This window comes from Nerophis lumbriciformis, linkage group LG07 (assembly GCF_033978685.3).
Source record: "Nerophis lumbriciformis linkage group LG07, RoL_Nlum_v2.1, whole genome shotgun sequence".
NCBI classification, from domain to species: Eukaryota; Metazoa; Chordata; class Actinopteri; order Syngnathiformes; family Syngnathidae; genus Nerophis; species Nerophis lumbriciformis.
Window position 1 is genome coordinate 30,883,705 of NC_084554.2, and position 16,296 is coordinate 30,900,000.

The window sequence follows — 16,296 nt, forward strand, 5'->3', positions numbered from 1 at the left end:
AACTATTAGCCATAATAATTTAGAATGATTTTTTAAAATCATAAATATGTTCCTCCGTCCTTTATTTTGAAAACAAATAAAAAAATAACGAGCATCTTAATCGTCTGTCAGGAGCAATACAGTTGGTCTAAAGGGAGGCAACACCCAATTATTTTGACATTACTTCCGACAATAACGTCTAACTTTACACCGTGTGCATCTTCAAACCTCCATTTGGACATCTCTGTATGGAGAGTGCAGCAAGTTGTCCTTGTGCGAGTTTTTTCCGGGTATTCCGGTTACCTCCCACATTCCAAAAATATGCATGTTAGGTTCATTAGAGACTGTAAATGCTCCATAGACATGAATGTGAGTGTGAATGATTGTTAGTCTATACCAGGGGTCGGCAACCTTTACCAGTCAAAGAGCCATTTTGACCAGTTTCACAAATTATAGAAAACAACGGGAGCTGCAAATTTTTTTTGAAATTTTAAATGAAATAACACTGCATTCGAAGTTTTTTTTACTTTGTGCTATGTATAACCAGGGGTCTCAGACACGCTGCCCACACCTTTATATGGAATTTGAAAGCTGGTGCGGCACGCAGGTTCTAATTGAACGGCGCCTGTCAGCGTCATGCGTGCCGTGATAGTACAGCATATAACGCCCACTTCAACCAGCAAATCATTTTCAACCAATATTCAGTTGAATATGCTACAAAGACAACATATTTGATGTTCAAACTGATAAACATTTTTTTTTTGCAAATAATCATTAACTTTAGAATTTGATGCCAGCAACACGTGACAAAGAAGTTGGGAAAGGTGGCAATAAATACTGATAAAGTTGAGGAATGCTCATCAAACACTTATTTAGGGACGGCGTGGCGCAGTGGAAGAATGGCCGTGCGCGACCCGAGGGTCCCTGGTTCAATCCCCACCTAGTACCAACCTCGTCATGCCCGTTGTGTCCTGAGCAAGACACTTCACCCTTGCTCCTGATGGGTGCTGGTTAGCGCCTTGCATGGCAGCTCCCTCCATCAGTGTGTGAATGTGTGTGTGAATGGGTAAATGTGGAAGTAGTGTCAAAGCGCTTTGAGTACCTTGAAGGTAGAAAAGCGCTATACAAGTACAACCCATTTATCATTTATTTATCATTTATTTGGTACATCCCACAGGTGTGCAAGCTAATTGGGAACAGGTGGGTGCCATGATTGGGTATAAAAACAGCTTCCCAAAAAATGCTCAGTCTTTCACAAGAAAGGATGGGGCGAGGTACACCCTTTTGTCCACAACTGCGTGAGCAAATAGTCAAAGATTTTAAGAACAACGTTTCTCAAAGTGCAATTGCAAGAAATTTAGGGATTTCAACATCTACGGTCCATAATATCATCAAAAGGTTCAGAGAATCTGGAGAAATCACTCCACGTAAGCGGCATGGCCGGAAACCAACATTGAATGACCTGACCTTCGATCCCTCAGACGGCACTGTATCAAAAACCGACATCAATCTCTAAAGGATATCACCACATGGGCTCAGGAACACTTCAGAAAACCACTGTCACTAAATACAGTTTGTCCCTACATCTGTAAGTGCAAGTTAAAGCTCAACGATGCAAAGCGAAAGCCATTTATCAACAACATCCAGAAACGCCGCCGGCTTCTCTGGGCCCGAGATCATCTAAGATGGACTGATGCAAAGTGGAAAAGTGTTCTGTGGTCTGACGAGTCCACATTTGAAATTGTTTTTGGAAATATTCGACATCGTGTCATCCGGACCGAAGGGGAAGCGAACCATCCAGACTGTTATCGACGCAAAGTTCAAAAGCCAGCATCTGTGATGGTATGGGGGTACATTAGTGCCCGAGGCATGGGTAACTTACACATCTGTGAAGGCACCATTAATGCTGATAGGTACATACAGGTGTTGGAACAACATATGCTGCCATCCAAGCACCGTCTTTTTCATGGACGCCCCTGCTTATTTCAGCAAGACAATGCCAAGCCACATTCAGCACGTGTTACTACAGCGTGGCTTCGTAAAAAAAGAGTGTGGGTACTTTCCTGGCCCCCCTGCAGTCCAGACCTGTCTCCCATCGAAAATGTGTGGCGCATTATGAAGCGTAAAATACGACAGCGGAGACCCCGGACTGTTGAACGACTGAAGCTCTACATAAAACAAGAATAGGAAAGAATTCCACTTTCAAAGCTTCAACAATTAGTTTCCTCAGTTCCCAATCGTTTATTGAGTATTGTTAAAAGAAAAGGTGATGTAACACAGTGGTGAAAATGCCCTTTCCCAACTACTTTGGCACGTGTTGCAGCCATGAAATTCTAAGTTAATTATTATTTGCAAAAAAAAAATAAAGTTTATGAGTTTGAACATCAAATATCTTGTCTTTGTAGTGCATTCAATTGAATATGGGTTGAAAAGGATTTGCAAATCATTGTATTCCGTTTATATTTACATCTAACACAATTTCCCAACTCATATGGAAACGGGGTTTGTAGATAATACAGAATTAAATCTGATAAATCTATCGATAAAAAGCAGAGCCTGACGACGCATGCGCGTTTATCACAGCTCTCTCGCTCTCTCTGTCTCTCTACCTCCCTCACGAATGCTGCTGCGCGCACAATTTGTTTTGTTTTTAACCTTCTTAACCCTGAACGTACATTGAAAATAGACGCAACTCTAACTCAAAATGCCGGACATTTGAGGCATTTAAGAAACACCGCCCGGACACCCCCGCAAAAGAGGACATGTCCGGTGAAAAGAGGACATATGGTCAGGACCTAGCCCGGTCGCTGCTAGCGGTTTCACCGGACATGTCCTCTTTTGCTAGCATGCTAGCAGCTAACGGGCTAGGATAGACTGACCATACGTCCTCTTTTCACCGGACATGTCCTCTTTTGCGGAGCTGTCAGGGCGGAGTTTCTTTTAAATGCCTCAAATGTCCGGCATTTTGAGTATTGTTTACACAACGTGCAGTACGCTACTTAATATGTCCGTGTGGAAACTCGTTCGGTACACCTACGCACCGAACTGAAACGGTTCGATACAAATACACGTACCATTACACCCCTATTATTTTGATTATTGTTTCTCAGCTGTTTGTAAATGTTGCAGTTTATAAATAAAGGTAAAAAATTAAAAAAAATAAACCTTTATTTAGAAACTGCAACATTTACAAACAGCTGATACATTATACACCCCCGCTACCAAACCCCGCCCACCTCAACTGACGCACAGAGAGAGAGAGGGGGGGGGGGGGGGGGGGGCTGCATGGGATTCTGGGTGTTGTTTATGTTGTGTTAAGGTGCAGATGTTCTCCCAAAATGTGTTTGTCATTCTTGTTTGGTTTTGGTTCAAAGTGCGGCGCATTATTAGTAAGAGTGTTAAAGTTGTTTTATATGGTCACCGTCAGTGTAACCTGTGTGGCTGTTGACCAAGTATGCCTTGCTGTCACCTACGTGTGCAAGCAGAAGACGTATATTGTATAACATGTGTTGGACTGACGAGCTGTTAATACAGATTGTAGAGGGCGTCAAATGCTGTACCATCATAGCACGCCCTTGTTTTTAGCTGTAAGGGTGAAAATTGATGAATATTAATCCCGGGAGTTTTCTGCATGAGGCACTAAAATCCGGAAGTCTCATGGGAAAATTGGGGTGTTCAGCAAGTAAGCTGCTGAGCCGCATCAGAGTGATCAAAGAGCCGCATGCGGCTCCGGAGCCGCGGGTTGCCGACCCCTGGTCTATACAGTATATGTACCCTGCGATTGGCCGTGCTAATGTTGGTAAGCCGGTCAATTAGAGCTGAATGATTATGAGGAAAAAAACGAAATGCGTTTTGAGTAGCGATTTTTACATTTTACACATAAAATTGCATAAAACTGCAAAAACAACAAGTGAAGGAAGACATGTAACTTTTAGAATGTCAATCAACACATTATTGTCTGAATGTGCCACACATTAGAACAATATGCAATAATTTCCCATAAAAATAGTTGGCTTTATATGAGTTGGGAACATGTGTTAAATGTAAATATAAACGGAATACAATAATTTGCAAATCATTTTCAACCAATATTCAGTTGAATATGCTACAAAGACAACATATTTGATGTTCAAACTGATAAACATTTTTTTTTTGCAAATACTCATTAACTTTAGAATTTGATGCCAGCAACACGTGACAAAGAAGTTGGGAAAGGTGGCAATAAATACTGATAAAGTTGAGGAATGCTCATCAAACACTTATTTAGGGACGGCGTGGCGCAGTGGAAGAATGGCCGTGCGCGACCCGAGGGTCCCTGGTTCAATCCCCACCTAGTACCAACCTCGTCATGCCCGTTGTGTCCTGAGCAAGACACTTCACCCTTGCTCCTGATGGGTGCTGGTTAGCGCCTTGCATGGCAGCTCCCTCCATCAGTGTGTGAATGTGTGTGTGAATGGGTAAATGTGGAAGTAGTGTCAAAGCGCTTTGAGTACCTTGAAGGTAGAAAAGCGCTATACAAGTACAACCCATTTATCATTTATTTATCATTTATTTGGTACATCCCACAGGTGTGCAAGCTAATTGGGAACAGGTGGGTGCCATGATTGGGTATAAAAACAGCTTCCCAAAAAATGCTCAGTCTTTCACAAGAAAGGATGGGGCGAGGTACACCCTTTTGTCCACAACTGCGTGAGCAAATAGTCAAAGATTTTAAGAACAACGTTTCTCAAAGTGCAATTGCAAGAAATTTAGGGATTTCAACATCTACGGTCCATAATATCATCAAAAGGTTCAGAGAATCTGGAGAAATCACTCCACGTAAGCGGCATGGCCGGAAACCAACATTGAATGACCTGACCTTCGATCCCTCAGACGGCACTGTATCAAAAACCGACATCAATCTCTAAAGGATATCACCACATGGGCTCAGGAACACTTCAGAAAACCACTGTCACTAAATACAGTTTGTCCCTACATCTGTAAGTGCAAGTTAAAGCTCAACGATGCAAAGCGAAAGCCATTTATCAACAACATCCAGAAACGCCGCCGGCTTCTCTGGGCCCGAGATCATCTAAGATGGACTGATGCAAAGTGGAAAAGTGTTCTGTGGTCTGACGAGTCCACATTTGAAATTGTTTTTGGAAATATTCGACATCGTGTCATCCGGACCGAAGGGGAAGCGAACCATCCAGACTGTTATCGACGCAAAGTTCAAAAGCCAGCATCTGTGATGGTATGGGGGTACATTAGTGCCCGAGGCATGGGTAACTTACACATCTGTGAAGGCACCATTAATGCTGATAGGTACATACAGGTGTTGGAACAACATATGCTGCCATCCAAGCACCGTCTTTTTCATGGACGCCCCTGCTTATTTCAGCAAGACAATGCCAAGCCACATTCAGCACGTGTTACTACAGCGTGGCTTCGTAAAAAAAGAGTGTGGGTACTTTCCTGGCCCCCCTGCAGTCCAGACCTGTCTCCCATCGAAAATGTGTGGCGCATTATGAAGCGTAAAATACGACAGCGGAGACCCCGGACTGTTGAACGACTGAAGCTCTACATAAAACAAGAATAGGAAAGAATTCCACTTTCAAAGCTTCAACAATTAGTTTCCTCAGTTCCCAATCGTTTATTGAGTATTGTTAAAAGAAAAGGTGATGTAACACAGTGGTGAAAATGCCCTTTCCCAACTACTTTGGCACGTGTTGCAGCCATGAAATTCTAAGTTAATTATTATTTGCAAAAAAAAAATAAAGTTTATGAGTTTGAACATCAAATATCTTGTCTTTGTAGTGCATTCAATTGAATATGGGTTGAAAAGGATTTGCAAATCATTGTATTCCGTTTATATTTACATCTAACACAATTTCCCAACTCATATGGAAACGGGGTTTGTAGATAATACAGAATTAAATCTGATAAATCTATCGATAAAAAGCAGAGCCTGACGACGCATGCGCGTTTATCACAGCTCTCTCGCTCTCTCTGTCTCTCTACCTCCCTCACGAATGCTGCTGCGCGCACAATTTGTTTTGTTTTTAACCTTCTTAACCCTGAACGTACATTGAAAATAGACGCAACTCTAACTCAAAATGCCGGACATTTGAGGCATTTAAGAAACACCCCCGCAAAAGAGGACATGTCCGGTGAAAAGAGGACATATGGTCAGGACCTAGCCCGGTCGCTGCTAGCGGTTTCACCGGACATGTCCTCTTTTGCTAGCATGCTAGCAGCTAACGGGCTAGGATAGACTGACCATACGTCCTCTTTTCACCGGACATGTCCTCTTTTGCGGAGCTGTCAGGGCGGAGTTTCTTTTAAATGCCTCAAATGTCCGGCATTTTGAGTATTGTTTACACAACGTGCAGTACGCTACTTAATATGTCCGTGTGGAAACTCGTTCGGTACACCTACGCACCGAACTGAAACGGTTCGATACAAATACACGTACCATTACACCCCTATTATTTTGATTATTGTTTCTCAGCTGTTTGTAAATGTTGCAGTTTATAAATAAAGGTAAAAAATTAAAAAAAATAAACCTTTATTTAGAAACTGCAACATTTACAAACAGCTGAGAAACAATAATCAAAATAAGTATGGAGCCAGTATGCTGTTTTTCCCCCCCAATAAAATACTGGAAAGGATAGAAATGTAGTTTGTCTTTTTTATCCGATAATTAATCGATTAATCGAAGTAATAATCGACAGATTAATCGATTATCAAATTAGTTGCAGCCCTAATAAACATATATATATATATTAATATATATACACATATATAAATATATACACACACATATATATACATATATATGTATATATATATATGTGTGTGTATATATATATATATATATATATATATACACATAAATATATATACACACATACACATATATATATATTAATATATATACACACATATATATATATATATATATATATATACACATATATATGTATATATGTGTGTATATATATATACACACATATATATATATATATATATATATACATACATATATATGTATATATATATATGTGTGTGTATGTATATATATATACACATATATACTGTATATATACATATATATATAATATATATAATTTGATAATATATAATTTGCGGCTGCTAGACTTTTGACAAGAACAAGAAAGTTTGATCATATTACGCCTATACTGGCTCACCTGCACTGGCTTCCTGTGCACTTAAGATGTGACTTTAAGGTTTTACTACTTACGTATAAAATACTACACGGTCTAGCTCTGTCCTATCTTGTCGATTGCATTGTACCATAGGTCCCGGCAAGAAATCTGCGTTCAAAGAACTCCGGCTTATTAGTGATTCCCAGAGCCCAAAAAAAGTCTGCGGGCTATAGAGCGTTTTCTATTCGGGCTCCAGTACTATGGAATGCCCTCCCGGTAACAATTAGAGACGCTACCTCAGTAGAAGCATTTAAGTCCCATCTTAAAACTCATTTGTATACTCTAGCCTTTAAATAGCCCCCCTGTTAGACCAGTTGATCTGCCGTTTCTTTTCTTTTCTCCTCTGCTCCTCTATTCCTTGTGGAGGGGGGGGGGGGGGGGGGGGGGGGCACAGGTCCGGTGGCCATGGATGAAGTGCTGGCTGTCCAGAGTCGGGACCCGGGGTGGACCGCTCGCCTGTGCATCGACTGGGAACATCTCTGCGCTGCTGACCCGTCTCCGCTCGGGATGGTGTCCTGCTGACCCCACTATGGACTGGACTCTTACTATTATGTTGGATCCACTATGGACTGGACTCTCACAATATTATGTCAGACCCACTCGACATCCATTGCTTTCGGTCTCCCCTAGAGGGGGGGGGGGGTTACCCACATATGCGGTCCTCTCCAAGGTTTCTCATAGTCATTCACATCGACGTCCCACTGGGGTGAGTTTTTCCTTGCCCTTATGTGGGCTTTGTACCGAGGATGTCGTTGTGGCTTGTGCAGCCCTTTGAGACACTTGTGATTTAGGGCTATATAAATAAACATTGATTGATTGATTGATTGATATACTGTGTATATATGTATATATACTGTATATATACTCTATATATATATATATATATATATATATATATATATATATACTGTATATATATATATACATATATACTGTATATATACACATATATATACTGTATATATACATATATATATACTGTATATATATACATATACTGTATATATACATATATATATTGTATATATATATACATATATTTGTATATATATATATATATATACACACATACTGTATATATATATATATACATACTGTATACCGTATTTTCCGCACTATAAGGCGCACCTAAAAACCACAAATTTTCTCAAAAGCTGACAGTGCGCCTTATAACCCGGTGCGCTTTATATATGGATAAATATTAAGATTCATTTTCATAAAGTTTAGGTCTCGCAACTACGGTAAACAGCCGCCATCTTTTTTCCCCGTAGAAGAAGCGCGCGGTGCATGCTGGGATATGTGACGTTTCATTTCCATTTGTGTGTTTATGTAAAGACCCCAAAATGGCTCCTATTAAGTGTGTTGTCTGTCTAATTATAAATAATGCAGACGAGGCGTGTTAACTGAGTTCTCAACGTTTACTCGCAGCGTGCTCATAACCACATTCTAACTCCCAGCATACAACAACGCTTCTCAGGGCTACCGCGCATGCTCGTAACTATCGTTGCATGCTGGGTAGTGTAGTTGTTATATTTGCTAGCTCATAACAGCACATTGAGAGACACGCTTACGCGCTTAATTCAATACTCGCCGTCATTCCGGGTGGATTGACAAAAGACCTCCAGCCGCTAGATATTGGTGTCAACAGGGCATTCGAAGCTAGACTGCTAACTGCGTGGGAACAGTGGACGACGAAGAAGCGCGCGGTGCATGCTGGGATATGTGACGTTTCATTTCCATTTGTGTGTTTATGTAAAGACCCCAAAATGGCTCCTATTAAGTGTGTTGTCTGTCTAATTATAAATAATGCAGACGAGGCGTGTTAACTGAGTTCTCAACGTTTACTCGCAGCGTGCTCATAACCACATTCTAACTCCCAGCATACAACAACGCTTCTCAGGGCTACCGCGCATGCTCGTAACTATCGTTGCATGCTGGGTAGTGTAGTTGTTATATTTGCTAGCTCATAACAGCACATTGAGAGACACGCTTACGCGCTTAATTCAATACTCGCCGTCATTCCGGGTGGATTGACAAAAGACCTCCAGCCGCTAGATATTGGTGTCAACAGGGCATTCGAAGCTAGACTGCTAACTGCGTGGGAACAGTGGACGACGAAGAAGCGCGGTGCATGCTGGGATATGTGACGTTTCATTTCCATTTGTGTGTTTATGTAAAGACCCCAAAATGGCTCCTATTAAGTGTGTTGTCTGTCTAATTATAAATAATGCAGACGAGGCGTGTTAACTGAGTTCTCAACGTTTACTCGCAGCGTGCTCATAACCACATTCTAACTCCCAGCATACAACAACGCTTCTCAGGGCTACTGCGCATGCTCGTAACTATCGTTGCATGCTGGGTAGTGTAGTTGTTATATTTGCTAGCTCATAACAGCACATTGAGAGACACGCTTACGCGCTTAATTCAATACTCGCCGTCATTCCGGGTGGATTGACAAAAGACCTCCAGCCGCTAGATATTGGTGTCAACAGGGCATTCGAAGCTAGACTGCTAACTGCGTGGGAACAATGGATGACAGAAGGCGAACACACCTTCACTAAGACGAGGAGGCAGCGCCAGACGACGCCAACATCTGCCAGTGGATCGTAAATTTGCCCAACTTTTCACTTCGGACACCGAAGACGAAGGATTTACGAATGAAGAATAACTTCAGAAAGTGAGCGCTATGTTTATTTTGTGTGTTGTGACATTAACGTTCGAGCAACATTATGTTGCTATTGCTCTGCACTATTTTGAATTTTACTATGTTTGTGATTGCACATTTGCGTACATTTTGGGAGTGAACAGAGTTGTTAGAACGCTGGTTTTTAATATATTATTAAAGTTTGACTGACCTATCTGACTGTTTTTTTGACATTCCCTTTAGCGCAGCGTAGGCGCGGCTTATAGTCCGGGGCGGCTTATTGGTGGACAAAGTTATGAAATATGCCATTCATTGAAGGTGCGGCTAATAATCCGGTGCGCCTTATAGTGCGGAAAATACGGTATATAGAATAGAATATAAAGTACTTTATTGATACATATATACATATATATATATATACACACATATATACATATGTATGTATATACATATATATATACATACATCTACAAATATATATGTGTGTGTGTATGTGTATATATATATATATATATATATATATATATATATATACACACACACACACACACACACACACACACACACACACACACTATTCTGCAAAAACTATATATATCAGGATATATTATTTGGAATAATAATAGAACTATTTCAAATTTGACTGCTGATGTATGCAGTAACATATTGCATCATTTAGCTAGAATGTGTTGCCAACATGCATTATCACGATATGACGACAGTATTAAATGTTCCATCAAATTCATATAGCCTATATCGGGCAACCCTTAAGTGTCTACAACAGAAAGATAACTGCGAGTTGGCTCCCAGTGTTGTGGTTGTACCAAGATTAGAAAATATAAAAATATACTAACAAAACGTTTCTGATATTTGGCCTTTAGGTGGAATTTTAGGACGAACTTAAAGTGCACTACAATCTTAGGTGTCATCGGCAGTGGCAATAAAAGCTGCGTTTCCATCGAGGGCTTTCGCAAAATAAAAGCACTAATTCTAAAATTTTGACAAAGTATATTTGCAACTTTCAGGCGTTTCCATTAAAGGGGGTTTTGCATCATGAGCCGTAATTCTCGTAAAATCTCCACATTGAGGAAGATGGACGCTTTACGATTCCATGGTTTTGGAGCTGTGATTACAATCTGCTGTTGCCGTGATTTTCAATAAAAGATGAAGGCAACGTCCTTCCTTACTTATGGCAGCGGCCACGAATAAGGGATTTTTGGGAGAGAATTGTGAACAAGGAATTTACAGACGAATTGTAGATTCAAGGGTGCCCTTGACATTGTTTGAGCATGGGGGTCTTTACGAGCCTGCAGGTCGGCCTCTATTGCTGGGTAAAGATAACTGCAAGACGGCCTGGCCGACCGATCGAAAGCGAGACCCGGACGACCAATTTTCCCTAGTTGTGCTGCGTCGGCGCCCGGCCGGTTCGGTGTTTAGGTGCCCTGTAAATGGGAAAAAAGTGTTTCCATCATTCTTTTGCAACACATTTCAATACCTAAACGTCTCCCCTACTAGGGATGATGTTCGAAAACCGGTTCTCCCGATTGTTCGATAAGAAAACAACCGATTCCATGGATTCGAATCCCTTTTTGAGAAACGGTTCCCGTTATCGAAGCCACTATAGTAAAGAAAAAGATTTGGTTCTTTATTTGAATCCCTGGGAACGAATCCCGTGTCACAGGAAATGTCCTGTGGCACGTCACAGGAAGGGACGTAGCTCAGTCATTCGGCGGCAGATACAGAAGCAACAACAATGGACCGGAAAAAACGCTCCAAGACATGGCTTCACTTTACGAAGAAATACGACGAGGAAACGGCTATCTGCAATTATTGCCAGGCTTCGCTTTCCTGTAAGGGGAGCAGTACAACAAACATGTTGAAACATGTTCAGGCCGTACATATCCTGAAGTTAGTGAAACGTGTCGTGTGTTCGACACGTGGAGAAGCAGCGACAGAAATGACGAACCACGCCCCTCTTCCTCTGCTTCAACCTGCAGTCCCAGTGATAGTGCCGGTGAGTAATTAACATGAACTGTTGCCGGTTAATTTCCATATCTGCTCACTTGTAGCCTTTAGGCTAAAATAACGTTACTTCTTATGTCAACCAGGACTGCAAGAATGTTAGCTCGACTAACGTTACCTAAGCATAGTCAGTGGCTAACGGTAACGTTAACGTTAGCCTTTTTGTATGTGTCTGATAACGTTAGCGGTATCTTGTAGCCTACACCACTCCAGAGTTTGCAGGTCTGTCTAATAAACTAGTGCTTGCAAGATGTGAATTAAGATAATGTTAATGTTATCCTATTTCAGATGATGACATTCATGACAGCCAGAGTGACCAGGGCAGTGTTTGCTCTGTAGCACAGGGCGTTAACCCATTTACCATAGCGAGGTATAACACAGAGCACAGCAAGATGAGCGAGGAGGAGAGTAACAACATTACTCGCAAGCTAACGAGAATGATAGTGAAAAATCTCCTCCCCTTCAACTTGGTGAACGCAGACGAATACAAGTAGGTTAATAATTGTATTTTGCTGACATGTAATGGAGCAAAAAGTAAACAATACCATTACTCTGAGATTTGTTTCAAATGTATAGTGCTATACAATACAAATAAATGAATACAGGATGTTCCCTGCATGTATTTTTCTTAGGTGGCCCACTTTAAGGGGCACTAACAGTCAATATATATGTATATATATATTTATTTATTTATTTAATTTTTTTCTTAAAAAATCCCCTAGAGGGGGGGGGATTATTATCATCGACGTCCCACTGGGTTGTGAGTTTTTCCTTGCCCTTATGTGGGCGCTGAACCGCGGATGCCGTTGTGGCTTGTGCAGCCTTTTGAGACACTTGTGATTTAGGGCTACATAAATAAACATTGATTGATTGATTGATTGAAAAGTGAGATTTTGTTAAACCAAGTATTGTGTTTTTTCCCGTATACAACAACCTGTCTGGATTCGATAAGGAATCGGTTCGATAAGAGGATTCGATAATGGCATCGAAATCGATAATTTCTTAACAAACATCATCCCTATCACCTACCCACCCATCTCACGAGAGCGGGTTTTTTCACGATATTTGAGAGGTTTTTTGAAATTTTAATGTTTCTATTACCAGTTTGTTATTGTGATATTTAAATTATGCGCATTTATATGGGTAATGAAAACGCAGCTACAGAGAGACTGAATTTTTGCCATTCAGCTACTTGATAAAGAACAGCAAGTTGTACATAAAGGACACAAACATTCAACAGTTTGACTCAAAAAGGTCAAATTAAGTTCAACTGTCATGCGTTATAGGTCAATCCAAAAATGGTATCCCAAACTTTGTTGTAAATAGTGACAATCTAGTGACATGTCAGTGTTGGCGTTGACACACTTTTTGTGTCTTTTTACGCTTTGAAATCAGAAAAGACGCGCATTTCCGGGAAGCCCGCTCGTCCACTGGACGCGGATTTTTTTTTTTAACCGACCGGTTTGCTTGTTTTTTATTTGATTTGATTAATTATCGCTTTCCGCTGGTCTTTTGTTTTGTTTATATTTGTCGGGTCAAATTTCCGTCCCGTTTATTGCGTTTTTATTGGTCGTAAATTTTGATTCGCCGAAAGTTTGATCAATGACAAATACTGCCTTTGACAACTTTACTGCGAGGGGCTGTCAAAAGAAAGACTTCATGGTAAACAATAAGTTGGGTGTAAAGTAGGGGTGTAACGGTACGTGTATTTGTATTGAACCGTTTCGGTACGGGTGTTTCGGTTCGGTATGGGGGTGTACCGAACAGGTTTTCAAGCTAAAGTCTTAACAAGCTGCTTTGCTTCGTCTGCCTCTGTCTCAGCACCCACCCACACAACCATCTGATTGGTTACACACAAAGCGGTAACAGCCAATCAGCATTGCGTATTCAAAGCGCCTGTAGTCAATGCTTCAGCGTCGAGCAGGTAGGTGTTTTGCAGGTAAGTATCAGGCAGCGGACTCTCCCAAATTATAATAAACACCTCCCAGTCAACTACTAGTAACATCACTATGAGCCCGTTGACGTTCTAGAAACTTTAAACTGCAGCTCAGCTCGCTCGCAGTCCTGGCTTGAAGAGAAGGCTAATTAGCTTTTAGCGTAACGTTAGCTCATTTTGCGGTGTGTGTGTGTGTGTTACGGACAGAAAAGCTTTGAATGGCAAGGTCCCCGCTATCACATGTTGATAAAAACATAACATTTACATAATAAAAATCAACTACAGGATTCCCAAATGCTGTAATAAATTAAGCATGATGAGTTGACTTGAGCGGCACGGTGGAAGAGGGGTTAGTGCATCTGCCTCACAATACGAAGGTCCTGAGTAGTCTTGGGTTCAATCCCGGGCTCGGGATCTTTCTGTGTGGAGTTTGCATGTCTTGCCCGTGACTGCGTGGGTTCCCTCCGGGTACTCCGGCTTCCTCCCACCTCCAAAGACATGCACCTGGGGATAGGTTGATTGTCTATATGTGTTGGCCCTGCGATGAGGTGGCGACTTGTCCAGGGTGTACCCCGCCTTCCGCCCGATTGTAGCTGAGATAGGCTCCAGCGCCCCCCGCGACCCCAAAAGGGAATAAGCGGTAGAAAATGGATGGATGGATGGAGTTGACTTGAAACGGTTTAATGTCGCACTTTTTATATGTAGAAAAAAAGTTTTGTCATTTTATTTAATCTGAGCAACAACTTGAGGCAGTTTAATGTTGATTAACGTGGGCAGAATTATTATAGTGTTCCCAATGTTAAAAGGATAAAGCCATTGTTTACAAATTTGGTAAATAACCAAAAAGTGTATATTTTGTTGTTTTCTTACTGTACCGAACCGTGACCTCTAAACCGAGGTACGTACCAAACCGAAATGTTTGCGTACCGTTACACCCCTAGTGTAAAGTCAACCTTTTTAACTTCATCTTGTGCTATGTCTCCAGTAAATAAGTTGTTTTAGTCTTGTGAGTCCATGGAAACTTCACTTTTATCTCCCGTTGGATCGACATCGTTCGAGGATGGAGACAGGCTAGCTGTTAGCTTTAAGCTAACCAGCACCCGACCAGACTCTTCCACCTCAAAAACAGACTTTGCAGGTCAACGGGGCAAATATGTACCTTTTGAAGTGTTAATGTGCGAAGAGTGTTCAAAAGGAGTCTCTTGGAGAAGTGGCTGACAAGTTAGCAAGTGTCGCTCGCATCGCTGACAGTGACATCATCACCGTCATTGTTTACTGAAGCAGAGATGCTGACTGTGCGTTATGATGAACGTGCATGCGTCGCCAGGCTCTGCTTTTTATCGATAGACTAATTAGATTAAATTTTTTATTATCTATAGCAAGCGTGTCAAAAGTGTGGCCTGGAGGCCATTTGCGGCCCACAGCTAATGTTTAAAGGCCCACGGCACATTCTAAAAATACTACTAAAATAAACAAAAACATAACAAAAGTGGAATAAAAAAGCTTACAGGTGAATGTAATTTAGAAAAAGTTGCAATGTTGACTAATAAAACAAAGCTGTTTTTTTTCTTTAAAACTGCCATTGCTCAAAACAAAATATTGAATCAAAATCAATGTTTTTATAAATTATTGACCTATCCAAGGCTCCTATTACTTCACATCAAATATTCCACTTTGAAAAATATTTTTTGTGGAAGATTTTGCATATTTTTGTGTGTTTGCCATGAAAAAAACGTTTTCTTTGACAAAAAGGGCAAAAAAACATAAACAAACAAAAAATACTTGACGGATAGATCATTAGTTGATGTAGACTCTAGAGATTTAAGCGTTAAATAAATAATGTATGTATGCACTGGCACACGATTTTCATAATTTCATGACCGAAGCAAAAAACCTTTTACACTTCTATACTAAAATAAATACACCTACAACTTATTCACTACAAATATAGAAAAAACTACCGGCAGCGGTAAAGTTTAGATCCATGAAGGAAAGAAGAAAGTGGATGAATGTTTATAACTGAATAAATTTACATATGCATAAAAATGTGTTTTCTTTTGTATTATTGTTTAATGAATTTAGTAACGTTTATGACAACCTTTTTCCAAAACACAATATAGAATGTGAGATTAGGGCTGGGCGATACATCGATATACGCGATATATCGCGGGGTTGTCTCTGTGCGATATAGAAAATGACTATATCGTGATATCGGAGTATACGTTCTCACGCAGTTGCTTTTAGCTGCTGTCATTACACGACAGGCTCCTCCCACTCTTTCTTGTGTCTCCTTCTCAGACAGCAAGCGCACATTCTTACACATGTCACATACTGTCACGACATACGTCACATACGTTACATACGTATACGCCCTCGCGGCGCAGAGGCGTAGCAGTATGGCTAAAGTTAGCTGTGATGCTAGCGGTAATACGAGAGAAAGAAGGTGCGAATCTGGTAACAAATGAAGGAAGAATTAATTCCCAAGAAAAACAGCAGGTGGTCCATCG

The 16,296-nt window shown here is 40.9% G+C and overlaps 1 protein-coding gene across 8 annotated transcripts in view; it reads right to left on the minus strand.

Moving 5' to 3' along the window:
- mllt10 (MLLT10 histone lysine methyltransferase DOT1L cofactor) overlaps positions 1 to 16,296 on the minus strand; it is a 74,062-nt gene that overhangs the window by 56,555 nt on the left and 1,211 nt on the right. The window lies entirely within an intron of this gene.